An 11,769-nucleotide genomic window follows, 5' to 3' on the forward strand; every position below is an offset into this window, starting at 1 on the left:
CTTGGTGCTTTGCCCCCAGTGATAATTTATTCATATAAATTACCAATGTAGTTTGTAAGCTGGTTTTATATGCATGAGGTCTCAAGTACTCTCTGCCTTACAGGACAGAGGTAGATCCAGTTTTGGTTTTTTTGTTGTTACAAGTTTATGAGCGTACAAGTGATGCTGTTTCATTTGAAGCCTGAGAGCTTCTGGTTCCATAACCAGAAATTGCTACCTGCTTCTTCTAATGGAATGGAGGGCTTTTCCTTCTTAGACCATCCAACTCTGAACTTGCTCTGAATCTCAAACCTTTCTATTCACAGAACAAACACTCAAGTGCTTTCAAAAGTTTTTCTGTAGATTAGGTTTATAAGCACCAACTTCATGACTTCTAAAATGTGACTTCTTTCATTTCCAGATAGCTTGAATACAGGTATCTACCAGTGATGTTGGGTGGATAATAAATAATACTAATACTTGGCTACTTACATAAAGACAATGTTGCCTATTTTTCAAAACTTTTTTCTTTTTTTTACCAATTATATTATTCCCTTCTCCCCAAGAGATGGACAGAAAAGCATTGTTAATCTCCTTTTACAGATGAGGAAAAACAAGATCAGAGGTGCTAACAGTGCTACAGCCTAGTGCCAGGTCTTCTGTCCCCAATTCTGGGTTTTCCCCAAGCCCATGTTTCTCCTTTCTCACAATCTTTACTTCTTCCTCTGACCCTCAGCACCACCCAAAATACTTTTAATTCTGGAAAAGAAACCCAGCTGCGCACCGTTACACTTGACCTTCATGCAGTCAGAAGCTTTGGATGGTTCCCCATCCAAAATATTAGCGACGAAATGAAAGCAAAGTAGGCATCTGACAAAAGTTGATTTTTCCCTTCTGCATTTGAGGACCTCAAGTAAGGTTTTTCCAGAAACTGCTATTATGCCATAGATTCACTGTACCTTCAACAACATAGACATACAATCTGGCAAATTAAAAATCTCTTAACCTACATCCCAGATCCCTGCCCATATTTAAGAAAAGAATCTAGGGTGGACACAGTGTTTTTTTCTGTGTTGAGTCTTCTGTAATGGGGCTAGGATATGTGGGAGCAGAGAACTGTGCAGGTGGGTGGAGCAGACCGGACGAGGTTCTATCAGCAATGGGAGGGGGCCTCCACTTTAGCCTCCCCGCCCCTGCTCCTCTCAGAGGGTTGCCTTTCATTGCATTCAGCTGTGATGGTAGCAAGAACACGGGCACACTGAGGATGAGGAGAGAGGGAGCCTTGTGCTCTCTCTGTATCTGAAGGAGGACAGCACAGGTTATGGAGCAGTCTGCAGAGAGGCCAGCTCATCAGGGAAGCGCTTGTGTTCCACCTTGGGCTTTGACAAATAATCCTAAGCAGAGCTACTATATGTCACACTATGGAATGTTCCAAGTAGGTGGCCATGTTTTCAAAAGATGTCTTTCTTCCTTTTGTTGTTGCCATTTCATAGGTTTAGGTTTGGGTGTATGTTTCTCTTCTCTGACTGGCACTTGAATGTTTGCTGACTCCTACTCTGTGTGACCAGGGCATACAGCTGTGAGCTGAGGCATGCCGTCCTATCATCTTTCATTATCAAAGCAGTCTCTTCTTTTTTGACAATTGAAGAAGCATCTGTAGGGAATCCAGAAGGAGCCTTCATACAGATGTTACAAGCCTGGAAGAAGCACAGGAGCACTGAGCTGACTACTGAGCCGGAGGTGCCCTCAGACAGCAATAGCATCAACTTGTCAGGCTTTGGGAGTGAGCAGCTAGACTCAGTGATGAGAGCTTGTGTTATATCTCAGTGAAAAATCTATAAGATATGGAATCAATGTTATATTCCTTAAACTGCTTTTTTCAAAAGTACAAGATGGCGATAGGCCCCCGGGTATTTAGAAAAACAAAATACAAAGAGCCCCTCTCTTCAACCTGCCTCCAACAACTCAACTTATGAAAATAAATTGAGAAAGCTTTATTTTCTAGAAAATGTGTTAGATGCAGAAATTCAAGAAAAAATCAATGAGGTTGAAAGGGAAGAAGAAACTGCCATGCTTATACAGTCTAGCCTTTTAGGTCCCAAATTTAAATACCCAATCTTTCAAAAGAAATTAGAAACTGTCCAACCACAGGAAAACAACCTGGCAAAGATTCAAAGTGTCAGCGAAAGCCTGCGGAGAATCAGCAGTCCTTGTGGGCCCAAGGAGCATCCAGAAGGGGCACTTTGAAGAGGTGGGAGAGTGGAGCATCAGGAGAGAACAGGGCGCCTGGGCATTTGTGAAGAATGCTGCCAAAGAAAAGTCTCGGGAGTCCAGCCCCAAGGGAGCTGGAACAGCCTCACATGGTGCAGGGGCCAAGAAGTTAACCAAGAAGCACTTCATCTCCCCAAGAAGTTAACCAAGAAGCACTTCATCTCCCACCCCCCATCAAATGATGCCTGTGAGACTAAGTCTGAAGGGGACTGATATAAAATGCTTCTGCCCAGCACAGGCGTGCAGTTTGTTCACCACACAAGAGCACTTGGCCGAGGGGGTGAGTGGGGCTGAAAATCCTGCCCATGCTCCATGCTGAGCTCTGGAGACATTGTGGGGCCCTTCCGGACAGACATGGAGGGCTTCTGAAAGTCCCGCATGCATGGAATTATTTTCAAGACCCCAGGTATGTGGTCTGCAGTGGTTCTTCTCACTGTGATTATGGACTAAGGTACTCATTTAGTCCTAATAAGACCAGAGAAGCACATTGTGAGAGGCGTGGGAAATGGCAGCATCGCTCACTGTCTTGTGCGTGTGTCTCCCCAGAGGCATTTTCAGATTTCTGCCACGTAGGAGATGCTCATGGTGAACTGAAACTCAGGTACATTGGAGGATTCATTGCTGTGGCCAGAGAAAGCAGAGGACACGCAAAATGCATATTTCCCTTTCTGTCTTCCAGGATGGCTTTTTCTAGTTAAGACAACCACTCTGGCTTAGGGATATGTACAGACTGCCCAGTGCTACATGCGTGAAAAACATGGCACAGAAACGTCACGGCAAGGAGTCTTCCAACGAGAATGACATCTTTCACAAGGACGTGGAGTAAACCACAGAGCCTTCATGGTTCCCATCTAAAATCAGGAGGGGGTGAAAAGGTGAATTGCTCCTTTCAAGAATCAACAACCTTGGCATTTTAATTTCTATCCCAGGGGCAGCAAAGCCCCGACAGAGAAGACTCAAACCAGAAAGTCGTCTGGCTGCTGAGCGGAAGGAGAGTGAGGTCCCCTGGGAGGACCTCAGGCTTCAGGCCTCTGCAAACTTGGGAAACCGCTGCTGAGGTCCTTCCAGCTCCACAGTCCCCAGGCTGGTGACTCATGGGGGAATATGGAGGACAGCTGACCACCACAGCCTGCATGTCTGCTGCTAGCAGGGAGGAAAGGATGACTTCTACCTCCTTTCCATATTCCAAATTTCACATGACTGCATTTTTTTGGCAGCACCCTGCTGGCAAGGGAGCCTTGACGTGTGGTTCCTGGGCTTCCAGCACCTGCACAGAAAGGGGTGAAATGAGTGTCACAAGCAGCCACCACTCTGCAGCACAACTCCACATCCAGGCATGGTGGGGAGCCCCACTTGGAGGTGTCCTGGTGCCCTACCCACTTTTTGGTAGGCATTTGGGTGTCCAAGGCTTTGCAGAAGAAGCAGGCTATGGGTGGAGTCACGTGGTGGAGAGGCCTGGAGAGGTGTCATTCTAGCTGGGCAGTGGGTGACACGCAGTCATCCCCTTAGTGAATGCTGGGCCGGCTGCTGTGCTCTGTGTCTCCCTGCAGGCCTGCAGATCCACCAGGGGGCTCCGTTCCTTCTGGGCCAAGGCTGAAGAAGCCGCGGCTGCACCAGAGAAGGGCATCTGGGTGAAGGTGGAAGCCCACGTGGGCCCGCAGAACTGCCTAAGGCATCTTCAGGTGAGGGCTCAGAACTGTCAGGCTTTCATTTCTGCTTCATTCCATGGCCAAAGCAAGCCACGTGGGCAAGTCTGAAGCCAGGGGTGGGAAAGTACCCTCCACCCACAACAAAACCATGGCAAGCAGTAGGTGCAAAGAGGGCCGAGGAATTGGGGCCAGTAGTTCTATCTATCCCAGTGAGTGAGGAGCCCTGCTTTGGGGGTTGCACAGCTTGGGTCTGTTCTTGCAGTGGTGTCTGTCACTATGAACACACCACCATGGATTGCCATCAGGTGAGGGACCCTGACAATGCAAGAATCATGTCCTCTGCACACAACCCCACTCCCTTCCCCACCATGCCTAACACCAAGCCCAGCCCTCAGGGATGACTCAGGAATATTACTGAGAGCATTTTAGGCCATTCCTTCATTATCCCCATGTGACTTGTTGATAAAGATAAGTTCCTCTTCAAAGTTCACCTTTTTGAATTAAAGAGATTTCTTTAAATATTTCTTTTAAATCTCCACAGCTTTTCATATCTCACACTAACAGATCTTTTATTCTACTAATAATTATTTGTTAAGCCCAAGTAGTTGTTAAATGGAGTAAAATAATAAGTATGTTTTGTGTTCTTATATTGTAACCAAGGCCTGTCTCATTTGTTCCCTAAGTCTGTCCAGACATGCTGAACATGCCCAGGCATGTCCCAGCTTGCAGCCTATGCCCCTTCCTTATTTGGAAATGTTATTGCCTCCCTAGTTTCCTGTAAAAAAATCCCCTCCCTTCCTTTGTTCCCCATTGTACCTTTACCTATTTAGGAAAATTTCAAGGTTTTAGCCAGTCGGGACCAGTTTAGATTGTGAGGTCCAGCTCCAACCAATGGAGGTAGGACACAGCAGTAGAAGCCCAATGCGTCAGGGATAAAAACTCCTGCCTTTCTTTGTTCAGTGTGCTCTCATGGCAATCCACCTTCCAAGAAGCACCCTTTCTGCAGAAAGTAAATTTGCCTTGCTGAGAAAATTATTTGTCTAAGTGCTGGTTCTTCTTTGTGGCACCGAGGAACAAGCATTTGTTTGTAACACTTGTTATGACATGTAGATTGGACTGGGTGCTGTGGCTCACACCTGTAATCCCAGCACTTTGGGAGTCTAAGGCAAGTGTATCACCTGAGGTCAGGAGTTCAAGACCAGTCTGGGCAACATGGTGAAACCCCGTCTCTACTGAAAATACAAAAATTAGCTAGGCATGGTGGTGTGTGCCTGTAATCCCAGCTACTCGGGAGGCTGAGGCAGGATAATAGCTTGAGCCCCGGAGGTGGATGTTGCATTGAGCTGAGATTGTGCCATTGCACTCCAGCCTAGGCGACAGAGTGAGACTCTGTCTCAAAAAAAAAAGAAAGAAAAGAAAAGAAAAAGAAAACATAGACTTATTTCCTAAAGTTCAGCACATAGTGCTAAGTATTTCCCCTGTAAGCTGTAAACAGACGCTGCCGTTTGAAACTGGGATCTGTCCCCAGATCTGTCAGACCACCAAATCCCATGTCTACTGCCACTCTCCAGAAGAAAGGGTTCATAGAGAGCCAAACACCAAGGCAGGTTAGTGAAATTTCTCTAAGGTTCATTTAAAGCTGGAAAGAGGCTCACCACCTGAAATGCACTAAGAGGAAGGCTGTCCAGGGATCCAGATGGACTTAAGGACAATTTTTTTTTTGACACAGTCTCATTCTGTCTTCCAAGCTGGAGTTCTGTGGTGCAAACTTGGCTTACTGCAAGCCTCAAGCTCCTGGGCTCAGGTGATCCTCCCACCTCAGCCTCCCAAGTAGCTGGTACTACAATCATGTGCCACCATGCCCAATTAATTTTTTAAATTTTCTTATAGAGATGGGGTCTCCCTGTGTTGCTCAGTCTAGTCTTAAACTCCTGGACTTAAGCGATCCTCCTGCCTCTGCCCCTCAAAGTGCTAGGATTACAGGCATGAGCCAAAGAACCTGTCCTCTTAAGGACAATTTTAAGAACACGGAGGCTCACTGTCAGAGCGCCTGCTGCTCTACAAAGCCCCTTTTCCCCTCTCACCAGGACAAAAGCAAGATCAGCCCCAGATGTTTTGCCTTAATGGCCATCTTTCTCAGGAGACTCTGCCACTTAGAACTATGATTAACCCTAAAGAATGCCACCAGCACTACCGAATGCCAGGCATGGGCCACATGGGTGGCAAGTATATTTTAGAGCAGTGATTAATGGTAAATTATTTCCCTCAGCCCCTAAAGTTGACTATTCAATGTTAAACTATCTCAGACTCAGGACGACAAAAGTGGAGGCATGAGGAACCTAGGGTTGTTTTGAAGTGTCTTGGTTACAGTATATGTAGAAGATTTTAGAGCTTGTTGTAAAAACTTGATGACCCATGGCTCTCCAGGCTGGGTGAGGGATTGCCTTTGTAAATTACAAGAGGATATTATGCAGCAGTTTTTAAAAATGAGGCAGACTAGGCCAGGTGCAGTGGCTCATTCCTGTAATCCCAGCACTTTGGGAGGCCAAGGTAGGCGGATCACCTGAGGTTGGGAGTTCAAGACCAGCCTGACAAACATGGAGAAACTCTGTCTCTACTAAAAATATAAGAGCAAAACTCCGTCACAAAAAAAAAAAAAAAAAAAAAAAAAAAAAAAAAAAAAAAAAAAAAAAAAAGTGGTGGGGGGAAGACTGGGGCAATCTGTCTCCAAAATACATAGGCGCTGTTAAGGGAATACAGCAAGATGTAGTAGGGCATGTATCATATGCTACTGTGTACCTTGCATTAGCTGTACAGAACTGTGTGGTCCGATACAGTAGCCACTAGCCACATATGGTTACTTACTTGTAAATTTAGGCCAGGCACGGTGGCTCATGCCTGTAATCCCAGCACTTTGGGAGGCCAAAGTGGGAGGATAACTTGAGGCCACAGCCTGGGCAACATACTGAAACCATTTTTCTACAAAAAAATTTAAAAATGTAAAAGTTGGCCAGACACGGTGGCTTGTGCCTGTAATCCCAGCACTTTGGGAGGCCGAGGCAGGCAGATCACCTGAGGTCAGGAGTTTGAGACCAGCCTGCCAACATGTAGTGAAATCCCGTCTCTACTAAAAAATACAAAAATTAGCCAGGCATGGTGGTGCACACCTGTAGTCTCAGTTACTTGGGAAGCTGAGGCCGAATCGCCTGAACTTGGGAGGCAGAGGTAGCAGTGAACTGAGATAGTGCCACTGCACTCCAGCCTGGGCGACAGAGCAAGAAAAAAAAAAGTAGCCAAACATGATAGTGTGCATCTGTAGTCCCAGCAACTCAGGAAGCTGAGGTGGGAGGTCTTGAGCCCAGGAGGTCAAGGTGGCAGTGAGCTATGATCGCACTATTGCACTCCAGCCTGGGCAACAGAGTAAGGCCCTGTGTCAAAAAATAAATTTAAATTTAAATTAATACAAATTAAATACATTTTAAAAGTCAGTTCCAGCTGGATGTGGTAGCACACACCTATAATCCCAGTCCTTTGGGAGGCCAAGGTAGGAGGATCGCTTGAGGACAGGAGTTTGAGACCAGTCTAGCCTATGTGGCAAAACCCCGTCTCTACTAAAAATACAAAAAATTAGCCGGGCGTGGTGGTGGGCACCTGTAATCCCAGCTACTTGGGAGGCTGAGGCAGGAGAATCGCTTGAACCTGGGAGGCAGAGGTTTCAGTGAGGTGAGATGTGCCATTACACTCCAGCCTGGGCAACAAGAGCAAAAGTCTGTCTAAAAAATAATTTTAAAGGAATATTTGTCAGAGAATCAGGATAGAACATACTTTATTTAACAGCCTGTTAGTTTAATTTATAATTTGCAACTATTGAGACAGATGACCTGTGGCATCCATCTGTCCTCTTGCCCTGAGCTGCACATCCAGACTTGACTCATAGGCCCCAGCTTGGGTTTTCTGGTTCTTTGAATAGGTAGGAATCTACCAGGGCTCATGTTTTTCCCAGCTGCGGGGCTGGGTTGGAGGGTCCCTCTGGTTCCCCTTTGAATGTTGCAGAAACCAAATTTCCAGCATGTGGTCCTGAACTATGGAAACCTCTCCCCCTGCCTGGGACTCTCACTCTCCAGACGAGTTCATTCAGGTCATCTGAGGCTCCTGTAGATTTTTGGCCACAAATGGTTCCTCATAAAGTAGTGCCCCCAGGATGTTCAGCCTCCCCCCTGCCCCTGCAGGCTTCCTATCCCAGGGTGCCATGTGCTGTTGCCCTCCTGGGAAGAGAAGTCTGGAGGGGCACGGGGCAGCACTGCCCGCTTAGAAGCCCCTTGGGCTTTCTGTCAGATCCTGTCGCCCTGTTCCAGAGGGAAGAGTGGGCTGTCAGTAACAAAATGTTTTCTCTTTTGCCCCTTTTTTGCTACAGTTGGTAGAAATTCATCCCAGACTTCCTTGGTAACTAATGATTTTGGGATGTTGTGGCCTTCACTGGGAGGAGACAGGTTGTCAGGTCACCGTTTCACAGATGGTTGACCCGATGCCAACCATAACAGGCAGGTCTCCTTTGGCTGCAACTCACAGAAGCCCAATTCAAACATGTTCTGTGAGTGGGGACATTTACGGAACCTCAGAATTGAAGGAAGTGGAAGGTTGTGTTTGGGTCCCGGAAAGGGTTAACCATGGGACTGGAATCCCATCCAGACTCCACTCCCTCTTCACGGAGTCTTAGCGTCTCAGAGTCTTAGCGTCTCTGTGTCCTCTGGCCCAGCATCCACAGGCTTCTTGTGAGAAGCTGAGCAGCTTTACTTGCTTCTACTTCCAAAAGTAGTGACTGGCACACAAGCATTCCTATGCCTATGTGGGGGTGGTAGGGGACAGGGCCCTGGGACTTGCAGCCCCCACTAAAGCCCCATGAGGGAAGGAGTTCCCCCAAAGGTGGTGCTGTTCCCAGACAGGAAGGGAACAGTCAGTGCTCTCCACCCCGTCCCGCCCAGCATTGTCCTTACAGATGTCACCTGTCCTTCCAGGCCCAGCTGCTATTTCTGCCTGACACTTGGCCAATTTGCATGGTTAAAATCAGCATATTTCCAGGAGATGGATGATGTTACAGAACTGGGGTTCCAGAAGGCTAGGGTGGCCCGGCACTCCCGCCTTCTTTAGAACACAGAGAGCTATTAGTTAGACAGGGCTGAAGCATAGGTGGCAAGGAAGAAGAGGCTCCTACTGCAGACGGCCTTGTTCTACGAGTCCTCCCAGAAATCCCTGGGCCATCTGGAACCCAGGGTCACAGAGGGATGGGATAGAGGTAGGCTGTGAAAGGGGGTGGGAACACACCTTCTGGAACCACTGTCTTCCTTGAGGGGACCTCGAGAGGGGGCTTAATGGGCAAGGATGGAGGTTCCTGCTTACTGAGGCTCAGTGACACCAATCTCTGAGGGACCCTCCTGAGTCAGTGTGGGGTAGTCAGTTGTTTGCCTGAAATTCTAATTTACCAGGGGATCTTGTAAATTTTAGTTGCTAAATCTGTCAGCTCTGGGGGTAGGAGGATGAGAGGAGCAAAAGAATGATCCCAAGCTCAAGCTGGTGTGGAGTGAGTCTTGTACAGAAAAAGAGACCAGAGAGGAAACAAGTCCACCAGGGTAGCCATCTTGTCCGAGCAGAAGCCGCGTGACACCTGAAGGCGGTGGATGGAAGAACTCAGGCCTCTGCCTCCTCAGCAGCATACACCTAGTTTAGGGGAAGGACATACCTTCCCTCAGTGACAGAAAAAGCCCCAGATTTTCAGTCTTCACAATCTACGCATCTGACAAAGGACTAATATCCAGAATCTACAATGAACTCAAAGCAGTAAGAAAAAAAAAAAAAAAAAAAAACCAATCCCATCAAAAAGTGGACTAAGGACATGAATAGACAATTCTCAAAAGAAGATAGACAAATGGTCAACAAACATATGAAAAAATGCTCAACATCACTAATGACCAGCGAAATGCAAATCAAAGCCACAGTGTGATACCACCTTGCTCCTGTAAGAATGGCCATAATTTTTTTAAAAAATCGAAAAACAGACGTTGGCGTGGTGCAGTGATCAGGGAACATTTCTACACTGCTGATGGGAATGGAAACTAGTACAGCCGCTAAGGAAAACAGTGTGGAGATTCCTTAAAGAACTAAAAGTAGTATTACCGTTTGATCCAGCAATCCCACTACTGGGTATCTACCCAGAGGAAAAGAAGTCATTATTTGAAAAAGATACTTGAACACACATGTTTATAGCAGCACAATTCACAATTGCAAAATCATGGAACCAACCCAAATGCCCATCAGTCAATGAGTGGATAAAGAAACTGGTATATATATATATGATGGAATATGATGGAATACTACACAGCCTTAAAAAGGAATGAATTAACAGCGTTTGCAGTGACCTGGATGAGATTGGAGATTATTGTTCTACGTGAAGGCCAGTGGAGGAAAGGCCAGAGGGCTAGCAGTGAAGGGGATTCTGGGCATTGCTCTACATGGGAGACTCAGCAAGAACCATGTCATGTGTGTGGAGAAGTTACTGAGTGTGAGGCAAGAACCACGTCTTTTTTCTTCGCAGGGTAGAAAGGAGGTTGCACTATTCATGCTGGCCACTCTCCTACTAGCTGACAGGATGCTGCCTAGGATGAAACAGGGTGCGTGTGCACAATGGAGTCAGTCCAAGACTCCTGTTCTCACTCAGGGATTCTTCATTTCTTCTTCCTATTGCTTCCACTTCATGTTATTTTCTTCCCTTTCCATTTACAAGTAAAACTGACCAGAGCCCCAGGAATAAATGGTTTTCTTGGCTTCCTCCTTGCTCCCATCTGGACCCAGTCCCCTGGTTCCTGTCGGTCATTTGCAAACCAAGAGGACCACAATAAACAAATCTCCATATGTTTTGAAATATTAAAGCATTCACTCTGCAAAGAATGTGTCAATTTATTCATTGTTAATTCTACATATATTTGAGTACATAAAACAGTAGGAGTGTACTAGGTACGAGAAGGAAGATAAAACAGAACTATTTTTCTTGAGGTGTTCATAATCTAGGTGGAGAAGCAGAGATATCCACAAACATTATAAGAGATTATTAAATGTATAATAAAATCCATAATTATTGCTTTGAAACAATATCGGCGTCCAAAAATTCTTCTGAATAATAATTTTTGAAGTAAAACAGAAAGCTCAAAAGTAGGCAATGGGTGGGGCTAAGGGTCTGGTATTGGGGTGGAGAAAGTAGTGATGGGATGGAGAAATAGTGGCAGATGCCAATGATTTGGGGGTAATTTGGGAGAATAGGCTAGGATCTAGATGATCTAAAAAAGACTTCTCTGAACAGGATCTGGTTTGCTTGGGGGGTGCTGATGTGGAGTAGAACATGTTTAAAGAAAAGGCAAAGGCAGAAAAGTGACAGTTGAAGGAATGTCCAGCATAGAGCCACCATCAGTAATGTCTGACCAAACTGGGGTTTTATCTTGGACCACTCATTTCTCTACCTCTGAGTCTTAACTGCTTCTACTATAAAAGGAGAGATTTGACTATTCAGTGGTTCCCAGACTTTTGTTTTTCACAGGTCATAAAATGTAAAAAAAATTAAACCTGAGATTTTTAATTTTTAATTATGATGTCCAAGTAATAGCATTGAAGCAACTATCCTCTATCTATCAGCATCTTTTCATAAAGGGAGGTCATACTTGTAGAAGAATGGAGTGGAATCTATTTTATGAAATTATTAAAAACCTGATTATATTTTCCACATTGTCCTCATTTTGTAGAGTAGGGGTGGGAACTTTATCACAGCATGGGTCTGAAGACAATTATTTAGAAACCACAAGAGACTTGTCCTGCTGGGTCTCAT

At 45.8% G+C, this 11,769-nt stretch overlaps 1 long non-coding RNA gene and 1 pseudogene across 1 annotated transcript; both read left to right on the forward strand.

Moving 5' to 3' along the window:
* Positions 1–3,076, forward strand: part of LOC105543003 — a 46,118-nt pseudogene extending 43,042 nt beyond the window's left edge.
* Positions 3,077–3,692: 616 nt separating this feature from the next.
* On the forward strand, positions 3,693–10,838 carry LOC105542991. Its single transcript, XR_001006562.1, has 2 exons — positions 3,693–4,057; positions 10,489–10,838. It is a non-coding gene; the product is annotated as an uncharacterized LOC105542991 (long non-coding RNA).
* Positions 10,839–11,769: the final 931 nt, after the last annotated feature.

Source organism: Mandrillus leucophaeus, unplaced genomic scaffold (genome assembly GCF_000951045.1).
Source record: "Mandrillus leucophaeus isolate KB7577 unplaced genomic scaffold, Mleu.le_1.0 Scaffold272, whole genome shotgun sequence".
In the NCBI taxonomy this organism is placed as follows: Eukaryota; Metazoa; Chordata; class Mammalia; order Primates; family Cercopithecidae; genus Mandrillus; species Mandrillus leucophaeus.